At 40.2% G+C, this 15,257-nt stretch overlaps 1 protein-coding gene and 1 long non-coding RNA gene across 6 annotated transcripts in view; one reads left to right on the top strand and one right to left on the bottom strand.

The window, feature by feature from the left end:
* The window catches only part of LOC144302944 (uncharacterized), a 45,175-nt gene that overhangs the window by 29,492 nt on the left and 426 nt on the right, over nucleotides 1–15,257 (top strand). For 4 of the 5 annotated variants that reach the window (XR_013369937.1, XR_013369938.1, XR_013369941.1 and 1 more), the window contains one exon: nucleotides 12,961–13,060. The gene's annotated coding sequence lies outside the window, so the exon portion shown is untranslated. Of the gene's footprint in view, nucleotides 1–12,432; nucleotides 12,683–12,960; nucleotides 13,061–15,257 lie in introns of those variants that run through there. The other variant, XR_013369940.1, reaches the window with a different exon arrangement.
* LOC144302945 (uncharacterized) lies at nucleotides 8,736–12,445 on the bottom strand. The gene is made up of 3 exons (XR_013369943.1): nucleotides 11,912–12,445; nucleotides 9,879–9,962; nucleotides 8,736–9,157 (listed from the first exon to the last, which is right to left on the bottom strand). It is a non-coding gene; the product is annotated as an uncharacterized LOC144302945 (long non-coding RNA).

The following is a 15,257-nucleotide window of genomic DNA, read 5'->3' as shown; positions in this document are numbered from 1 at the left end:
GCAAGATGGTCATCAAGAGCTCTAAACGTATGTCTTAATAGTCACTTGTATTGAACAAGGGTTTTTCTCTCCCAATTCTTCTGCCAAAAGTCCTGGATGATATCTCATTGACCTGGAATCTAATGCTCCTCCCTAGACCAAACCTTGTGGTCAAGGTGGCTCTGACTGCCCAGGCTTGGGTTAAGTGACACCCCTTCCAACTCCAAAAATAAAGCTGAGACACATAGACTAAGGATGGGGGTTGGGTGGCTCTGCAAAAGAAATATTAAGTTGTTATTACCAGAAGAAGGAGGAATGGGTACTGTTTAGGCAGAAAGGATCTATGTCCACTACAATGCTATTCACTGGCAAAATATGGTGTCTTGGACTGGAGCAAGGACACTGGATTCCACTGCCACCTAGCTAAGGAACTTCACACAAATCCCTTAACTCTCTCATTTGTAATAACATCTAACATTTATGTGTGGCCCCATTGACTTGTCACAATAACCCAATACTGTAAATACTTTCATTACCCTGTACTTTCACTTTAGAATTCAGAGAAGTACGAACAAATCACTTCTCCAAGGGATCCCCAAGGCCACACAACTGGAAAGTGGCTGAGTCAGCATTTGAACTAAGCTGAGCTGACTCCTGAGCCTGCATTCTTAACCACTTAGCATTTATCATAAAGGGACATTTCAGGGTTTTCCATTCTATTATTAACTATTCTCCCCTTCTCCTTCTTCTTTTCTAAACACAGGATACTGAGGTAAAAATGGAAAAACCAGGACATTGTCTTTTCTAGTCTCATTATTGTACAGATAATATGGCAGTAGAGCTAAGTGGAGGAATTTATGTAGATCTGGCCTCCTTGATTTCTTGAGTTCTTATCTTGATGGATGCTCTATGAATCCGTTCACAGGGAAACTGTTGCTTTGTGATTTCCAAATGGATTTTCAGTCTGTCTTTTATAATAGCCAGTCCGCCAAGGTCTTTACTCATTGTCAGTTTTGTTGCAGAAATGTAATGATTTCCTAACACAATTGCACACTTACTTAATGAAAACTGAATAGTTGAATATGACTATGAAGAAGATAGTCTTCTGCCCAAACACCACTTTCTTTTCATTGTTTCCTGTAATGAATTATTGAGCAAACATCACGCTGACTTAAATATTCTCCTGCTTTAAGATGTTTCTATCCAAAATCTACATCTGGAACTGTGCTTTGTCACTAGATGACTTAAGGTAAAAGCAGTCTATAAATTAGTAACTTACATCAAAGTGAAAAGTAGCTGCTTCATGTTGAATAATGAATAAGGTGAAGGCTTTTCAGGTTGACATTCACAGTTAGATAAATAAAAATAGTCATGTAATATGGAAAGCTAACTTACATTCAATGGCTCAATAATATGAAAGAGTAAGCTATGTATGGCCTTTGGTATAAAAATGTCAATATTCAATGTATATTATATTCACTTTTTAAAAACTCTTCCAGCAAAAGAATACTTTAACTTTTTGGTGTCTTGAAGAAATATTCAAGTTGGAGACTGCTCTGGTGGAGGGGTGTGTGTTCCAAATTGTCCTCTTCTTATTTGAGATTTTTTTGCCATTCAAACTTCTCAGCAACATACCATATTAAGATTTTTGAAGAGGTTACAACTGGTAACATGATTCTAATTAACTGTATGATATGACTGGTCAGTACCAAGAATTTAGCAATTGTACATAATAATGTTCACCCACCTAGTTCCCTTCCTCAAAATCGGAATGGTATATGTAATAACAACTACAAATACAGCAATAGCAACAACAGCTACTTATGTAGCATTTTCATTGGGCCAGGCTCCATGCTAAGCATTTTACTTACATTTAGTCATGTAATTCTAACAGCTATACCTAACTATATCTTTTCTTTTTAACAGTAAGAATCAGAAAAGTTAAGTAAAATTCCTCAAATTGCACAGCTACTATATGGTAGAGTCAGGATTTAGACATTCTCAAAGTCTTATTCTGAGGCCAACATCTTTCTCTTAAGTTCTGATAAATTTGAATTCTAAACACCAAAATGTTTAAAGTATCCCCTTGCTCCTCTGTTAAGAGCTTACAAGTTTCTGAATAAAGAAGAATTTCTCTTTCATCGCTTCCCAAGAACTGGATCTAAAAACTGTTTTGTAGAAATAATCTTGAGGGTGATAAAGGTGACCATACATGGGGGCCCACACAGATCATATGTTATATTGAAACTGAGCTTGGATCACTGGCAAGTTTTGCTCTTTGAGCCATTGGCATTGACTTTTTTAGCACAAAACACCACATGTATTATGCTGTCATCAGAGCCATCCTCGGTGATAATTACAACATGCCAGCAATGAAAACACCCAGGCCTGGATCCCATAGCCTACTTCTGAAAGGAACTGGATGGCTTTACAATTATCACTCAGACTGGCAGGGAGAAAAGGAGGGTGGGAGACCAGCAGGAAAAGAAATCCTTTCAATCTGGATGAACAGATCAGCTGCCTGGGACACCATGCTGTTCTGGCCAAGCCAGGGTTCCTGTGACATCATGCCCCACTCTCATAGTGTCAGCAGAATTCCTGGAGGACAGCGGCTGCTGCTGCCTACAAATGATTATCTCTGCTCACTCCACTTGGGAATGCATGCTGCTTCTTCCTTCCTTCTTTTCTGTGAGGCTGCTCATGTCCTTTCTGCTTGCCCAAGGTGCTGAGTTCAGTGAGGATAAGGATGCTGGGAGAATATGTTTTCATGATAGCTAGGGCGCAGCGCAGGCAAGGTGGCCCAGAACTGGCCATCTCCAGAGCTTCTCTGTCAGGTGCCACAGATGGGTTCTAGGTGAGCAAAGGTACAGGTCTCTTTCTCACTCAAGCCAAGTGGGAAGAGACACTGGGAGGCCAGAGCCCAAGTAGCTTCCTCCATTATTCCAGGGTACATTCATGTTGTTGTTGTTGTTGTTGTTGTGATTATGATTATTATTATTTCCTATCAATGCCAGATGTGAAAGAGTCTGGGAAGTGCAGATAATATGATTGGGAAAGACTCAGATGTTATTTCATTTATCATTAATAACAAGGTTAAAGTACAAAGAACTCAAGGACAGCTAAATTCTTATTTCCTGGAAAATATGTCAGATATCTAAATTCTGCCTCCTAATTATGCATTTTGTGATCTACGATAAGACTGTAATAACTATGTCCAAATAACCAGAAACCAAAATGTCCAGGTTTTCAGGTGTCCAGGCTTTCATGGTTCAAAGTGAAGCTCCTTAACACTAGAGTCCTGTGGGATTGTGAAGGTCCTCTGCATCTCTGCAGGCTGAAGTGTTCCTTGTCATTATTGGGTATTTGATTGTGGCCTAATTCATCATGAAATTGCAATCCATTTTGATTGCAATTTCATAAATCATAAATCATCATTTATGATGTGCCATTAGAATGTTTTATAGTTTTATCATGATATATTTAGCCCTTCAGAGGTACTTTGAGTGAGATTAAGCCAATTTACTAAATTCTCAAAGAGAACAATGATTGTGTCTTGGTTATGAAATTGTAACCATAGCACCCAGATTTCCTAACTTTGTTTCTTTGTCAATCAGGTTGATGGAAAGACTGTCTCGGTCTTCTACTTAACAGGTTTTTTTTTTCTTCTTAAAATTAAGTGTGACACATTTAAAGATGCTATATTTTTAAGAATGATACATAAGGAGAAAGATTTAGAAAAATCAAGTCTTATCCTTTCTACTCATCCTTAACTTCTATCCATTTGGGCTCAAGTCAGTTCACGTCTCTAGACCAACAGTGGATTGTTTCTTTCTTTCACCTTCAAACAGATCATTCCTTGGAATTTGTCCATAAACTTCTAGGACTCCAGACTAATTTGGCATCAAAAATTTCTGAGTTGGTTTTTCCAAACAACAAAGCAACCCACCACCATATGCATTTGTTTTTATATATATATATATAATTTATTTTTTATTGGTGTTCAATTTACCAACATACAGAATAACACCCAGTGCTCATCCCGTCAAGTGCCCCCCTCAGTGCCCGTCACCCATTCGCCCCCACCCCTCGCCCTCCTCGCCTTCCACCACCCCTAGTTCGTTTCCCAGAGTTAGGAGTCTTTGTTCTGTCTCCCTTTCTGATATTTCCCACACATTTCTTCTCCCTTCCCTTATATTCCCTTTCACTATTATTTATATTCCTCAAATGAATGAGACCATATAATGTTTGTCCTTCTCCGATTGACTTACTTCACTCAGCATAATACCCTCCAGTTCCATCCACGTTGAAGCAAATGGTGGGTATTTGTCATTTCTAATGGCTGAGGAATATTCCATTGTATACATAAACCACATCTTCTTTATCCATTCATCTTTCGATGGACACCGAGGCTCCTTCCACAGTTTGGCTATTGTGGACATTGCTGCTAGAAACATCGGGGTGCAGGTGTCCCGGCATTTCATTGCATCTGTATCTTTGGGGTAAATCCCCAACAGTACAATTGCTGGGTCATAGGGCAGGTCTATTAAGGCATTCAAATTGGCAAAGAAGAAGTCAAACTCTCCCTCTTCGCCGATGACATGATACTCTACATAGAAAACCCAAAAGCCTCCACCCCAAGATTGCTAGAACTCATACAGCAATTTGGTAACATGGCAGGATACAAAATCAATGCCCAGAAATCAGTGGCATTTCTATACACTAACAATGAGACTGAAGAAAGAGAAATTAAGGAGTCAATCCCATTTATAATTGCACCCAAAAGCATAAGATACCTAGGAATAAACCTCACCAAAGAGGTAAAGGATCTATACCCTAAAGACTATAGAACACTTCTGAAAGAAATTGAGGAAGACACAAAGAGATGGAAAAATATTCCATGCTCATGGATTGGCAGAATTAATATTGTGAGAATGTCAATGTTATCCAGGGCAATTGACACGTTTAATGCAATCCCTATCAAAATACCATGGACTTTCTTCAGAGAGTTGGAACAAATTATTTTAAGATTTGTGTGGAATCAGAAAAGACCCCGAATAGCCAGGGGAATTTAAAAAAGAAAACCATATCTGGGGGCATCACAATGCCAGATTTCAGGTTGTATTACAAAGCTGTGGTCATCGAGACAGTGTGGTACTGGCACAAAAACAGACACATAGATCAATGGAACAGAATAGAGAACCCAGAAGTGGACCCTGAACTTTATGGTCAACTAATATTCGATAAAGGAGGAAAGACTATCCATTGGAAGAAAGACAGTCTCTTCAATAAATGGTGCTGGGAAAATTGGACATCCACATGCAGAAGAATGAAACTAGACCACTCTCTTGCACCATACACAAAGAGAAACTCAAAATGGATGAAAGATCTAAATGTGAGACAAGATTCCATCAAAATCCTAGAGGAGAACACAGGCAACACCCTTTTTGAACTCGGCCACAGTAACTTCTTGCAAGATACATCCACGAAGGCAAAAGACACAAAAGCAAAAATGAACTATTGGGACTTCACCATATGTATTTGACTGCTGGTCCTAAGTCAACGCTCTTGCCATTCCCTTGGCTTCTACCCTCCTTTTTTTTAAACTTAACTATAAGAGTCATGACAGACTATCCTGTTAGAATGCTCTGTATATGTACTATACTCTGATATTATCTTTTTTGATTAAGGTTTCTTCTGCTCAATTTTCAAGTCCAATTTCTTCACCTAGTCTTTCTTTCTGCATTCAGGAATCTAGTTTTTAAGTTATGTTTACTGGTAATTCCTATATGATCGTGTCCTAAGCAACCAACATCTTGCCTGTGACAAAACACTAGGCTAACAAAATCCTCAGCTACAGTAGAGGCTGTTTCCTGAAAGTGCTAGTAGTTTTGTTTTTTGTTTTTTGGTTTTTGGTTTTTGGTTTTTGGTTTTTGGTTTTGTTGTTGTTGTTTTTTTTTTTTTTTTTTTTTTTAGTGCTAGTGTTTTAAAAAAAAATTCCCCATTAAGGATTTTAAAACATCTCGCACATGTAGCTGTTCAGTAAATATTAATTCACATATATGCAATTTATTTGACATTTCCTTTGCTGTTAACCGGTAAAAATTTATTAAACTGCAACAGCCTGCACAGAAGTCTAGGGGGAAAAGACAAAGTATAAAATATTGCCTTTGCCTTATTTGAGCTGGCAATGAGTTGAGATTAAAAACCAATACTTGGCCAACAATAAAGACTACAGGACAGTTTGTGCTCAGTTATTTAAATTGTGGCAAAGACTGTACAAAGAATATGGAAGCATGGTGGGTTTCTTAAGATGTGGGGGAGTCAAGTGTGGCCTTCTAAAGGCAGTTAGATGGGCCTGGGAGAATCTCAAAAAATGAATGGATAAAGAACAAGAGCACACATACAAAACACCCCAGATCTTAACCATGTGCAAGCCATTTGAACTAAGTTAGTTTAATTCAACTAAAAAGAAAGAGACATGATTACTTAATTAGGAAGGACTTTGAAAAAAAAAAAGAAAAAAAAAAAAGGAAGGACTTTGAGGGCAGCCCTGGTGACCTAGCGGTTTAGCACCACCTTCAGCCCAGGGCATGATCCTGGAGACCCAGGATCGAGTCCCGTGTCTGGCTCCCCACATGGAGCCTGCCTCTCCCTCTGCCTGTGTCTCTGCCTCTCTCTCTCTCTCCCTGTGTGTGTCTCTTATGAATAAATAGATAAAATTTTAAAATAAAAAAAAAGGAAAGGCTTTGAAAGTCTGACTAGTGTAACTTCTCATCTCATACTATGTCACTTCTTTGCTCGTCCAGGAAAATAGAGATTGGAGCTCCTTTTAAAGACCTGCAGGTAGGAATGCCTGGGTGGCTCAGCTGTTGAGCGACTGCCTTCAGCTCAGGGTGTGATCCCCAGTCCAGGCATCAGGCTCCCTATAGGGGCCTGCTTCTCCTTCTGCCTGTCTTTACCTCTCTTTCTGTGTCTCTCATGAATAAATAAATAAAATCTTCAAAAAAAAAAAGACCTGCAGGCAGATTTCACAACCTTCTTAGGTAACTGGGCCTGTTACCAGCCCTTGCCAGGAAGCAAGCTTACCTGTGAAGATAGCATCAGTCCTACCACCCTCTAAGCTCTGCTTCTTCCTCATTCTGTCCTGTCTGATGTTACACAGAATGCTGGTTCCTCTTCTTTGGGTTAGATGCCCTTTGAGTAATTAAGTCTGTCTCTGGGTTTCTCTTTTTTGTTCCCAAACTATTCCTGTATTCAAACATTCCTGTTTCCCTCCTGCATGCTTTTTCCATGTTCGTTCAGGCTTTGTGGCAGTGAGAGGTCCATGTCTCCTCCATTCACTGAAGGCCTGAGGGGCAGTGATGAGCTGCCTATATGAGGACAGGCCTCACCCAGGACCCCCTCAGCCCACACTGCCAGCGCCCCACAGGCACCCGAGAAATGCAGCAGGGAAAGAGGGTAGTCTGTTTCTAGTGATGACTATGAAGTGAATATATTATAGCTGCATCTCATTAGCAGCCTCTGGAACATCTAACAAACCACATTGTCATGATCTGAGTGAGAAGGGTTTATAGAGAAATGAGAACTGTGAAAGGAAAGAGAACTGCCTTGCATTCCTGTATCTGAGCTACACATCTAGGCCTCAGGGATGTTCATTTTCTTTGTGTGTATAATGGGAGGGATGTTTCACCTTTACCAGCAATGATCACTGGGAAGACTCGGTGTCCTCCTAGCATTACCCAGCTCAGGATCATGACAATGGTTTTTTCTTGCCTATAGTACCAACTTGGAATCCTCTGCCTGAGTTTTAAGGTATCCAATAACCTGGCCCAGTCTTCTGGGCCCACATTTTTCATGATTTTCTGGAATGTTCCCTTTGTTCTACTAGAGAGATCCATTTATCCACTCCAGGATAAGCCACTTCTGTTCCTACCACTATCCTTCACTAACATGATGTGGAAAGCTGTCCCTCTATGTCTCCTCTCTACAAAACCCAATGAATTCTTCTAGGCCCACTTCAACTTTCTCTTAGAATTATAGATGGGATCTTTGAGGTTACCCAATCCAGCACCTGGCTTATAACAGAATCCTACGGCTTGAAGAAGGGGAACTAGAACAATCCCTAGGTATGACAATATGGAGGGGAAAAAGATCAAACTTGTTTTTATAGAGCGGTGGTCAAAAGACTGAGGTAGAGCCTCCTCAGTGACCACTGGACCTTCCTGAATGTAGTACATAGATGAGATAGGGCAAAGGAATGTGTATTGAAGGTGGATGAAGGAGGCATGTAGTAGGAGGCTGGAGCAACCCCAAGGGTTTAGGGACCTGAGCTATCGTACTGCTCTTCTGTTGAGGTCCAATATTTAGAGAAAGGTATCTTAAGGAAGAAGGGGCCCAAAGGAAGACTACTGTACGCTGCATTTGCCTGCCCTACCTTATAGAAAGTGTTCCTCCTGGGGCATGCTCTAGGCTGCTCTGAGTTCTGAGCAAGGCAGATATGCTAAATTCATGTTTGGTTATGCACATTCTGCAGCCAGTGACACCTATTGGTCCATCTTTGCCCTTGAGAAAAGGCTCTGCATTGCAGGTATTGCCTGGGTTGTTCCCTGAGAAGCCAGAAGATCAGTGGGTGTCAATGTTGGCTCCTTGGGAGAGGTCACTTTGCTTGGTGAGAGACTATAAGTAAAAATAGAAGCCCCGGTGTAGTCTCTTGGGCAAATGACTTATTCATGGGTTCTAAATTATTGAGGTCATTGAAGAGAGTGCTATTTTTAATCTTTAGGATAGGAGAAAATGGGGTGAACTGGGCCTTAGGGAAGTCTGTGTCTCATAGGACAAAAGGTGAATGGTGTGAACAGTAAAAGGGTACATTCACCCACCCCGTGATGGGCATGCACTCAGTGGTTGACCCTTGGAAGCCTTGTGTCTATAGACAAGTCTGCTTCATCTGTGGCCATTCAGAATGAGGAAGGGCCCTTTGCAGAGCAGGGTTGGCATTGTAGTCAGGTGCTTTAGCTAAATCACAGGAAGAGCTCTCTGCCACATAATACTGTCCCCACCTTTTGTCACTTCTCCAGAGCTGGAAGGCTCTGTTTTTCTCTTGAAGTGCAAATGCTCCCTGGAAAACTTCACACATAAATGGTTTATCAGCCGCCACCTCCATTTTTGGTGAATGTTTCTGCAAGAAAATTAATCAATAGTTGATTAAGAGAAAAATGGGATGTGAAATAGTCCTTGAGATGAGGGTAGGGAAGAAGGGTTGCAATAGATGAAAGGCCTGGGATGTAGAGTCGTAGAAATGAGGAGATTAACAAGGAACAGAAAAACTGTCAAAGGCAATTGTGTATTTGAAAACCAAGTATTTTCCCCGCACTGTCCCTGAGCTCCTTAAGGAATTCTGGATGATTTTCTCTTCTATCCATTTTTCATTCCCTTAGAACAACTTCTCATCCAGATTTGATCAATAAGTATTTGTAGATAGCCTACAATATGTTCAGCCTTATGTATGGATTGCTGGTTTTTTCACTTAATATTCCTCTTTTTTTTTTTCTTTGATAGAAAGAGAGAGAGAGACAGAGCATTTGTCTGCACAGTGGCAAGGAGGGGCAGAAGGAGTGGGAGAGAATCCCAAGTAGGCTCCATGGAGCCTGACATGGGGCTCAATCCCACATCCTGAAATCATGACCTGAGCTGAAGTTGAGTCAGCTGCTTGACCAACCAAGCCACCCACACTCCTTAATATTCCTTTAAACTTTATTTCTTGATGTCATTTGCCTATTTAGCATGCTTTTTGACTTCTCAGCATCTTTCATTTCTAAAATTAGGAATTCCTCACATTTGTGAGGTCTCACTTACCTCTAATTTTATAAGCTCCCTTGCAATGATGAACCCTAACCTACCTCATCCCGGACACCAGCCATCGTCTGTTCCAGACATGGAATTAAAGGCTGCTGGCTCAAGCAGGTGGGAATGCCACACAATTCCTGCTGGAGAGAAGCAATGTGGCATTAGCAAACTGCAGGGTCATGCTGTCTTGCCTCCTTGCCTGTGCTGTCTCCTTGGAGCCAGCTCTGTGGTCTGCCCATCTATCCTCTGAAATATTCTGTGAGCTAACCAATATCTTCTGCTTAAATTCACAATGGCTGATATCTACAGTGTGAAACTTAGAATTTTGGTGTTTAAAATGTATTCAACACATATACGTTTTTTAATGCGCCAGCTCTTTACAAACATTAACTCATTCAATTCTAATAATTAAATCTCTGAGAGAGGAACGATTATTACCCCCATTTTATACATAGGGAAACCAAGTTACCAGGAAGATACATAATTTGCTTTAGATGACTCTGTCGGTCAGGGACAGACCTAGGGTTCAAACACAGGTTTTTAATCATTACATACCCCTTGTACATCCATCTTGCTGCATGTCTTACCCTGCAATTGTCCCCACTACTCTTAGCTGCCCTCACACTCGGACCTTCGTTATCCTGCAGTGAACCATAATAGCCAGTGTCTACACTGGCCTGGTTCTTCGCCAGTTTACAAACCAAGTCATTAAAAAAAGGGTACGGGGCACCTGAGTGGCTCAGTCAGTTAAGCATCTGCCTTCAGCTCAGGTCGTGATCCCAGCCTCCTGGGATCAAGTCCCATATTGGGCTTTCTGTTCAGCAGAGAGCCTGCTTCTCCCTCTTCCTCTGCTGCTCCCCCCCGCTTGTGTGCGCACTCTCTCTCTCTCTCTCAAATAAACAGATAAAATATTTAAAAATAAATAAATAAATAAAATTTTTAAAGTACGTATTTTCCTTCTGAGACCTAAAAAATACTTCATGACAATTACGAAAAACAGTTGCTCTTGAAAACATTGTAGTGTTTGTCTCAACTAAGTAGCTGTGTGAACACCTCATACTTCACAGACATAGGGAGGAAATATTGTTGTCAGGGAGCAGCAAGGCCAAAAGGAATATTGATATGAATTCAAGCCAATTTATGAGACTACTCCTGGTGTGCAATAGGCTGTGTCGAAATTTTGAATAAAGTAGGCTATTTCTGTGGTGGATATTGAGGAGAAATCTGTGAAAATATCATTGCTGGTTCTGATAGGTTTCTCACTGTCTTTGTCTTTCTCATTTCAAGCCCTCTGTCTTCATATTAATAGGTTGATAATCCTGAGCAAAGCAGTCACCAGCCTCCAAAAATACATGCCTCTCAGCAGGCAGGGAACTGAGCAAGGAGAACTGTGGTCTCAAACACCTGTCAGTGCTCTGCTCCCATTTATTCCTCCTGAATCTGTCACAGCCTCCTCACAACTCCTGCTGGCTATTGCTGAGTGTCCAGCACTCCCTTTGAAGAGAATTTAAAAGAAACAATGCAATTGCATTCCACTTATGTCACATATATATCTGGGAGATTTGCCAGAAGAGTCCGGTATGTGAAGAGATTTTTTAATGAATGAAAGGCAACAACAGTTGAGGATTGGGTGAGAGAACAGCAGTCATACACATTGGCAGTGGGAATGTGGGTAAAAATGGGAAGGAATTCTCAAACAATGAGAATAGAAAGGCATAAATACTTGCATAGCAAGGAGAGCTATGAAGTCTCTTACCTGGCTTAAAGAAAAAATAAAGTACAGGCCATTGCCTGTTAGAAATAAGGAGTAGCCCTTCCTCAAAGCAGGAGTGTATACATCCCATCATGCAACCAGTGGGCTCTGACAGGCTGACAGTTTATAGGAAGCATCAAAAGGATCAGGAGGGAAGAGAACAGAAGAGAATGAAGTTAGGTATGTGTGTAATACCTTGCTCTTCAAAATTCCAAGGACTTTACAGAGTCTGTGTTTGGACTCACAAATGACCACAAAGGGTAGCCAATGTATAAAATAAACAAAAATTATGGGTTCAGGTATTTTGCAAAGTGAAGCAGTATATTTTTTCACCTGAAGGATGCTTGCAGCCTGCAGAACAGGACTCTGGGTGGCATCATTGGGAGCCTCTCCGTTTATCTTCCCCAGTCACATGAAACTCTATTCCCCATTTTCTCAAATCTCACTCATTCTTTATGACCTGACCCAAACCCCATCTCTTCCACAAAGAGGTCCATGGTGACTCTCATCTTGCTGACCAAACTTTCCTCTAAAATCCTCTTAAATTCAGAGTCTGTGCCACACAGTGTAAAAAACAGGCATTCCTCAACTGTACTGGATTGTTTCCTCATTTTCCATGAGTTACTCTCATCTCCGATCTAGGAGCCAAGCTTCTGAAGAGGCTAATTTATCACATACTTTTATATTGGATGTTTTTAGATCTCCCAAACTCCCAGCTGGAAAGAAACAACTTAACTTCCAGCTGCAAAGAAACAAAAACTCCAGGGTGGGCTCTAGGTATGGCATGTTGGGATCCCAGCTCCACCTCTCTCTGTGATGCTCTACCTGCTTTTATGAGTTGATTTCACCCTCAGGCCGGTTGGGAAATGTCTGGGGCCATCCCTGAGCCCCTTCAGTCGTAACAATATCTGGAGAGAGAAAATGCCTGCAGGAATGTGAAGACTTCTATAACTTCTCCAGTAGACTTCACCTCACACCTATTAGCCAGAATTGAGTTACATGACATTTCTTCAACTATATGAGAAAATGGGATTACCACGATGGGCTGCAATTGTCCCAGAACTGGGGACAAAGTCATCTTCTTCCATGTCATGAGTGGTGAAGGTGAGATACTTGAAGAGAAAGGAAGGATGAAGGGAGGATGAGCATTGAATAGACAACAGGTGGTAGACTGGGGCTGTCCGTTGTAGGCTTGTAAGTCAATTGTTAGGTTCAGGAATTTTGAACGCTAGTGGCTCAACACAGTCATTATCAAAACTTAAATTATATAAGCTGACGATGAAAGTATATTAAAGCAGAGGTAACAAATAGTCAAAAGTCATCACTTCCTAATTATTTTTACTACATCACACTACTATCTTTGCTTTTGCTATTATTTACAGTTGCATCTGCATGATGGGAATGCCAAGTAAGGGAGAGCTACTATGCATCTCAACCCTGCGTTCAGTGACATCACACTGATCATCTGAAAAAAGCTATGCTGTGAGTATTTACACCATGGGGATAGTCAAGTGATACAAATCAAGGCTTCATTATTGCTTTGCTAATTGTCCAGATTTAAGAAAGTGATGGAGAAAATGTTACCAAGGCAGATTAAACTTAAAAATGTGTTATGTCTGTAGCCATTATATTGTGAATAGCACAAAATATTGAAGAAGTGTTCCTCCGGGTCTCAAAAGCCATTATTTGAACCAGCAAAGTCATCAACAAGCATCTTCCTTGTTTCATTTTCATATTACTCATTAACATAAATGAGCATATCAACCAACATTCAGATCAGAGTTACACTCATTTGTTACCAGCAACCATAGGATAACTTTGGATACACGAGTTTAGAAAAAAAAAATCAACAAAAGCATTATGTGAGAATCTTTTATGAAATTTACAATTAACATGCTGTATATAATATATGTACTGAAGAGCGTGTTGTTAAGCATTTATCAGCAGAACACTGGGACCACTAATATATTTATTATAATATGCTTAATGACCAACTAGCAATAGTTAATTTTGTTTGGATGCCATTTAGAAAATATATTGATATGATTCTAGATTTCCTTTATAAGTTGAAAGATAGATTCAGAACCATTTACTAAGTTTATTTTCCTGGGGATAGGATAGACACTTTCCTTTGGTTTAGTTTGCTGGAGATTTCAGCAAATTGGTGATGTTCATTTTCTGTTGAGTCCATAGTTTGAATCAGCTCAAGTTCCTGGTAACATTAAGCCACACTGATGAGGAGATTTACCATAATCACATTATTCTCTCTGATTGTGATAAATCCCCCTGGACATGGCACATCCAGACATTCTGACACTCGCTGAGATCGGAAGGGTGCTCAGCTCCGAGCTTATGCCCAGGGAAATGAGGAACTTCATTCATAGAATGTTTCTTCCTCCCTTTTGACTTGCTTTTTCCTGAAGGACAGATGGCCAACCATCAGGTGTTCTATAGCTATTATGTTACCCCGTGGTATAAATAAAAGAAATAAAAGCTTTTGGTCCCTAGAAATACATGCTAAAATCTGATTCTCTTCCCAGGCCAGATGTGATTTGAAGATGTGCTCTCCTTGTGTATTTTGCTCTCTGGGCTTTATTCCCAAATCATGTTTTCTCTGAGAAATATGATATATGTTGAAATGGAAAATGAAGGAAACCCAGTCATTACGGTTTCCTCCATAATCCTGTATCTCTTTATTGCTTATTTTCAACCGTGCTTCTCTTTTAGGTTCTCAATATGGTTAAACAAATTTGATACCTCATCTATGGTTATTATTATTATCATTATTAACATAAGGGCAATGGCAGTTGTTTATTGATCCTCTGCTATGTGTCAGGCACTAGGCCAAAAATTTACCAACATCTTCTCTAATTCCCATAACAACTATATAGATAATCATTTTTTCTTTTTACAAATAAAGACATTGAAACACAAGGAGATTTAATAACCAAGGTTTTAACCAGAGTCTGTCTGACATCAAAGCTCCCATTTATTTTTTCAGTATACTAGGACTTCTTTCCTCTCTCAGTAACTCATTAGGACTTAATTCTATTGGAGAAACATATTGAATGATGACAAATTTCAAAGTTGCATGTGAGTGATATTAGGCAACAATCTACATTGGACATTCTTACCTTCAGCCTGATCATTTGCTAATGGCTCCATTAATGGTACTGCTTTGTTTAAAAATGCAGGTGTCATCTTCATAAGTCTACAAAGGTCAAGTGGAGCCAGGACAATAAGCACTCAGAGACACTTCCTGAAAACCTAGTGACAATCCAGGCACACTGAGGCACAAAGTCCTTTGTTTCATTGGTTTTATAAACCCCTTAGTATTTGAATCTCAGAAAGCATACTGACTTCAATCTCTTAAATATACCATACAGAATTTCTTCAGGTTTCATTGTGCAGGTGGCACACTGTAGAGGTCCAGCAGTTCCAGAAATGAAATGTGCCCTCTCCAAAATGACTATTGTTTGATGGAATCCAAGCCAGAAAAGGGCTGCATCGGGTGTAAAGCCAACCAGGCAAGAAGCAAAAGGCCTTTCAGCAAAGTGATCCTTTGCTGTTACAAAACATCTTCATTCTAAATCTCACATTGTGCTATCAGAAGAAGTAAAAAGGGTACAGTGGGATATGTGCTCTTTGAGCAAAGGAGAGGAAAACTTGGCTCGAGAAT

Source organism: Canis aureus, chromosome 32, assembly GCF_053574225.1.
Source record: "Canis aureus isolate CA01 chromosome 32, VMU_Caureus_v.1.0, whole genome shotgun sequence".
Taxonomy (NCBI): Eukaryota; Metazoa; Chordata; class Mammalia; order Carnivora; family Canidae; genus Canis; species Canis aureus.
This window is presented reverse-complemented; position numbering and strand designations above follow the sequence as displayed.